Here is a 6,490-nt window from a genome sequence, read left to right on the forward strand (position 1 = left end):
TTTTTTTTTTTTAATACTTTTTAAAACAAAATATGTGGTAGAGAAAAGTTACAGTAGGGAAAATGCCTCCCAAATGCCTAAAAACTCCTATTCGTGTTAATGGTGTGTTTTTGGGCAGTTCGGGACTTTAGAAAGATGTTTTGGGGCTTTTATGGGAGTTTTAATTCTTTCCAAATGCTAAAGGGTATGTTTTCTTTGCAACACACTGGCCCAATGAAATGGAAGAGAATTTCGAACATGGGCATTGAAATGTTCAGGTTAAATAATGGGGAAACTGTCTGTGTAGACTTAGCCGAAGTAAAAACCAAATATCAAAATGATCACTAGAACCAAAGATACAGCCAGTGGAGATCATAGAAAAACTTTTCTTTTCCTGTAAATGCTTAGCTTGGCACCATCTTTTCCATTGGCTTCTCGTTGGTTCTTGACATTATCCATGACATTAGGACCAACAAGTAGGCCTGAAAGAAAGATTGAAGATGGTGGGTTCAACCTCAACTATTATCAAACAAGTTGACACCTGTTTTCCATATCTTTAGATTCCACTGATGTATTTGCTACTAGTTATTTTATGCATTTTCCATTATACCTGTATGGCTAGTATGACTTTTTCTTTGTGGCGGCTTTTCCTAAAATAGAACTAAACCCTTTCAGAAGGAACATTGCTGGCAGATAGGCTTTTATACATCATCTATTCTTTGCTGCCAACAAAGAATTTGGAAGAAAACAATTCTAAATATACACTAAGATTTGCATTTGCAGTTTAGAATGCTTTGGTGCTGCAATTTATTTTCTCCTGTGTGCATGTGCAGGAGTTATATCATATAGGGCTAGCCCTATCAATAATGCCAAACTCCTGGATAGACTGGGAGGACAAGTAAACCGCAACAATGGAGTATCAAGGGAGATCACAGCTCAGGTAAATCTGACATATTGTGAAAATATGCTAAGCATATTTTCACTTTATGGCTAAAGCCCACCCAACATGATGTGAATGCAGATCTGCTTTAAATTATTACAGGTTATTGAAGCTAAGCAAATTTGGTTCCCTTAGGCTTTGCACATTGCTAAGAAGTCTCTATAATGAAGTCACAAGAGATACATGTCTATTATGCTAGGGAAATAAATCCATGCAATTGTATGTACTCATCTATTTCAACAGTCTTAAATATACCAAAGAAAAACAAATGTTTTCTTTAATCCTTTGCAAAATGAGGGCAGGCTTGATGGCAGATCTGCGCCCTGTATACTTATCTTTTATAACTTTTTTTTTGTGTAAATGTAATCTGACTGCATAAAAAAAAATAACTTCATATTTAAGGATCTTTCCCTAGGGTTTCTAATACTATGGAGACAAGCTGGTTAGATTAAAGCTTTAGGTGCAGGTGTTGCTACCTAGAGCATTATTAAACATATTGCATTATTCCTCTTTTTAGATGTTTGTGGTTGACAAAGCACTTAAAGCATTAAATCTGTACTGAGTCAATAAAAAAGTATAGTTATAATCAACCTAGCTTGAAAATTGCTTGCACCTTTTTTAGAAATGCATTATATTTGTTAAATTTTTATGTGGCTCTTGGTTATAAGCCTATCGTCCACTGTTCAGAAGAGGACTTTACTAATGATAGCATCCAGAGGGGCTTCCAAGGTTACTTTGTTCCTGTCTTAGCTGTAAGTTCATGGCCAGCCTAAGCCTTCTGGGAAAATATGATGTGTTACCCACTGATATCCCAATCTTGGGATTTCTCTGAGACTAACGTTTTGTACAGATGCTAGATTGCTGTTACCTGAGATGATAGTCTCAGGGGGAAAGGCTAACATCTATACAGCTTTCCCCTGATGAAGTTTCCTGTCAGAAAAAACAATTAACTGCAATGACTACTGTTGTATCCCTAATGGGGAGGACGTTACGGGGAGCTGCCTGCTTATCTTTCTCCCTCCTCTCTCCACAGAACAGTGCTGCCTATATAATGTTTGTTTGTTCTACTGTCACCGACAATACCTTCACATCTGTACAGGATATTAGAATTACGTGTTTCATACCCTGTGTTTGCAAGGTATTTCTGCTTTATTATACAAATATTGTTTAAAAATTTAGAATTAGCCTGCATGTTACCTACAATAGAAGACTCACTTTTATATTAAAGGCATAAGATACTGTGCACCTACTTACCTTCCATTCATTCCTACTATTCTTAATTCTACCTATTTACTTTAGAAATTTTGAGGAATATGAGAACCTATCCCTACCTTATCAACTGCTAGACTCAAGCACTAACTTCACAGGTTGCCACAAGTGTGTACATATACTTTTTCTCTATACAGTAATGGAAATAGTAAAATATAATAACTGTGTTTAATTTTAAAGTAACGTTAAAAATTAAGCATATTTAAAATCGAAATAATTCGAAATAATATTGGCTGCCTTTTGCTAACCTCACCTTTGAGAATGCTTTTTGTCTGGTTGTAATGCCGATCCTCTGATTCAATACTTTCTGAGTAAATGACAACATGCAAGTATAGTAAGAATTCCTAAGCTGAGATAACGGCATTGAGTATTTCCAAAGTGGAGGTCAGAAATGGTGTTACTTCAATATGGGGTCTATTTTTTTGCTGTGAATCTGAGATTCACTGAAACGTTTCTTGATGGAGAATCAATTACTGCTATTGAAACACATGGACCAGGGAATGTTTCAAAAAATTAACATTTTAGTGCTTTATAAATAGACTCCCAAGAGCAACACTTACAGGTGTTTGTCACATTTATCTCATAACATATCACCACACCTCCCTTGACAATGTCTTCATCTGATTGCAATCTAAAGGGTGTTATGCAGCTCTTGGCTATGTCTATAGTTGTCTGACACAGATCTGTCTCCTGCTGTAGCTTCTCACCTTTGTGATTCACTATAAAGATACAGTGTGTAGTCCAATCACTGGCATAGAGGCGGCTAAGACAAAAAATCCAACCTTATGTATAACGCTGATGGCATTATCTCGGTATAGGCTGACATGTTACAAAGAATAGTATAGATTTAGAAAATCTTTTTATTATTTAAAATGATAAAATGAGTTTTTTTTTTAAATGATAAAAGCCCAGCTATATTGCCCAACAGTTGGAAGAACACAGGGCTGAACTAGAAGGAAGTGCTGTACAAGATTTACCAGATACCCCACTTTCCCTTTGCACAGAACAGGAATAAGATGGTTAGCAGTATCATTAAGGGGAACTGAGATGGAGAAGGCAAACTATTTTATATAAATCACAGGCTTAGATGAAAAACCTTTTGGCAGGTAAAACTTCTGTTGTATGCCTCTTTCATTTGTGTGTTTAGCTGTTTGCTGAGAGCTCAGCTCTATATTCATATTTCATTTATTTTTGCTTCCACAGGGCTAATCAATACTGCACTTATCTCCTTTCAGTCTGTGTGTCCTGGCTTTTCTGGAGGCAAAGTCATTTATAACATTATAGCAAGTGTTCTGGCTCACAAATCTGTATGCACATGGCATGCTCAACAAAAATTGCGTGTGGCAAATGAAGTTTGCAGTGCTAAGTAGGTTAATAACTGAGAAATGATATTGGCTATATTGCATCAGAAAAGGTAAAAAGTCATTGTTGTCTATAAATACAGGAAAAAAAAACATGTTGGTTACAGGAGAATAGGTAATTTTCTTTGTATTTTATTGTAATTAGTGGATAGAATTCTCATGCATAGCCCAGGGAAATGTAATAAACATTTATTTAGTTGGATTTAGTCTTTCAAAAACTATTAATTTGGGTATAAAAGATTCAAGCACAAAACATTTCTTGTAACATATTTAAAGATGATTACCAGTCAAATGATTTGTGTCTCGATTCAACTAATATTGTGATTTACACATCTTTGCCCCACTGCACATCAAACAGGTGACCACTATTGTTATCTGGATCCCCAAGAATGCAGCTTCATATCTCATCCCCTACCTCCAGCCTGCTCATTGGACAAAAAACATACAACTAATCCAGGAGTCACTAAAAACTAAGTCAAGACATGATCTTTCTGACATGTAGCCTGTGTCTGCAAACCAAGAAGAAGAGGCGAAGATAGCGGCGCCCAGCGTGCTGGGTCGGGGACAGATGCCTGGACTACGCAGGACCCAATGGAAGACACCTTCAGATGGATCAGACTGCCCTGTGGGTTTGAAGGTAAGTGTATTTATTTTGTTTTAGGCACTTTTTAGTTTAGTTCCTCTTTAACAAAGAATTGAGCACCCAGTAAAATGGACGTCAAAAAGGGTAGGGGGGCGCCATACTGCTTAATGGGCCCTCTCAAATTTATATAGCCATTTCGACAATTACAGACATCCCCCAAACTGCCAAACTACTGTGTCAACTCCCACCCCAACCTAGACAACTTTTGAGAATAAATTCCTTGCAACTGCCAACAGCTGCTTTACCTATCTGTGACTCCTCCCATCACCTGATCCCCCTTGTAATCTAATCAGGTAAGACTTCCAACCATGCCAAAGCCACCAAAATATTTATAAATATATGAGGCATTGAATCCTGCCAGAGTCATGCAGACCCTCTGGTAATAACATGCCTCCATGTCTGCCTTTCTTTGTACCCAACACACAAATAATGTGTATTGGGAGCCAAAGTATTTTTTTCCTGTTTTTGGGCCTGTCTAGAATTTATGTGCTGTATTTTTGTTTGTTTGTTTTTATTTTTTCTACAGGTTGCTTTTAAAGTATCTGGGTAGCTTTGCACATGAATTGTATTAATAAAAAGAACAATTTCCAAAAGCACAATGTTTATTTTGCTGTAGAATTGTACAGTATGTTCCTGAGTAGTATGTAATAGGTAGAACTTCGGGTATGTGAGCTCTTAACATAAAACCATCTGTTTAGATTCTTTCTAAGAATCAATCATCTATGAATCTAATCACTTAGTGTCTATTCATACTTGTAAGTGGCTTGAAATAGCTATTACACAGGTTTTTATAAATGCACACGCATATGTTAGGAAGTATAATGCAAAACATTCATGCCTTTCTTGGGTTTGCAACCCCTGCTGTACAACATAAACATTAAGTTTTATAATTTTATTATTATTATTATGTAGCCCTCTAATTGTAAAGCAATTTAATTTATTTTCCTATACCAGGATAGTTTAACTTCAAGATGATTGCAATTCAATCTTTCAGGGCCATGTTATGGGCTATATTAATTAACCCAATAAATGCTGCCTTGCAGTACCTCAAGTATTTAAAGTTAAACCTGTCGTATGCTCAATTTATTAACAAATCTTGATTTTTTTTCTATCAATTATCATTTTCAGTGTATGAATGGAGATCACACCAGTTACCGTTTTCTACCAATGTATGTAAAATCAAATCTGCAAGAATTTCTGTTGCTCTCTTTCAGACAGTAGTACAGTTGGTATCATCCAAACACAAACATATTTTTTGCAAATACAATGCAGTGAAAACAACTGAAAATGCAGTGTATAATTTTGGTCTAACTATTTTTGAGATCAATGGTTTTATCTGGTATTAGCTTGGTTTACATTGCTACATTGCTACATTGCTACATTAACGCATGAGAAACCACCCTTTAACATGCTTTGCATAAAGGCAGCAAATTAATTTGAATAGGTTGCTTGGTAAACCATTATGCGCCAGAAAAGGTTTATTCAATATTTCTACTAGTGCTGCGTTCATAAGTGTCATAATGTGATATGTTACTTAATAATATGTAAATATGTCAACCCATCCTTGACATACTTGCTTTTTGATCTGCTCTCTGTGCTAAGGTGATGGTGCATATTCACAAGGGGCGGGGATGGAGAGGTGACATATAAAGCTGCATTGCTGCAAAACTTGTTGTGGTAGAACTTTGACAAGATAAAGTTTTTCATGTTAAATGCTAAATAAATATGTATTCCAGCTTTCTCATTAAAGGCCTATTGAGACTTTGCCTGTGTAGTGCATTATGTTGTGTGTTAACATGAGTTGTATTAATGAAGAATATCAACAGAAAGAAAAGTTTTTGGGCAAACAATGTATTGTATTAATGATCTCTTCTCATAATACAAAACAGTTATCAGTGACTGATTCTAAGTAAAGCTTGAATCAGATCAATGAATAAATGGGTCATATACAATAATCAATAGACAATAATCAACTAAGCAGTACGTGTAGGAGAACGCAGATATGTTGTCACATACCGTATAGCCTGCATACCCGAAGCGTTTAGCCCGATGTGGGCTTCTTCAGGGGTGGCGATACATTTAGCTTAGCTTTTGACATATACTTGACAGTATCTAGGTTAATTATAAACATAAAGCACAAAGAAATGGCATATAAGCCATCTATATGTAAAGTGGTAATGGCAATGTTGACATATAGAGTAATCTGTTACAAAGTCAAAAGTTCATCTACATATAATAGAAAATGTCAATATCAATAGGTAATCAATATGAATATTGTACATGAGTATGTAATTGGTT

General features: G+C 35.8%; 1 long non-coding RNA gene across 2 annotated transcripts in view; it reads left to right on the forward strand.

Annotated features, from left to right (window-relative positions):
* Positions 1-6,490, forward strand: part of LOC140328917 (uncharacterized) — an 84,315-nt gene that overhangs the window by 17,734 nt on the left and 60,091 nt on the right. The window contains exons 3-4 of one of the 2 annotated variants that reach the window (XR_011920365.1): positions 1,953-2,057; positions 2,219-2,277. This is a non-coding gene — a long non-coding RNA (uncharacterized lncRNA). Of the gene's footprint in view, positions 1-1,952; positions 2,058-2,218; positions 2,278-6,490 lie in introns of those variants that run through there. The other variant, XR_011920366.1, reaches the window with a different exon arrangement.

This window comes from Pyxicephalus adspersus, chromosome 4, assembly GCF_032062135.1.
Source record: "Pyxicephalus adspersus chromosome 4, UCB_Pads_2.0, whole genome shotgun sequence".
NCBI classification, from domain to species: domain Eukaryota; kingdom Metazoa; phylum Chordata; class Amphibia; order Anura; family Pyxicephalidae; genus Pyxicephalus; species Pyxicephalus adspersus.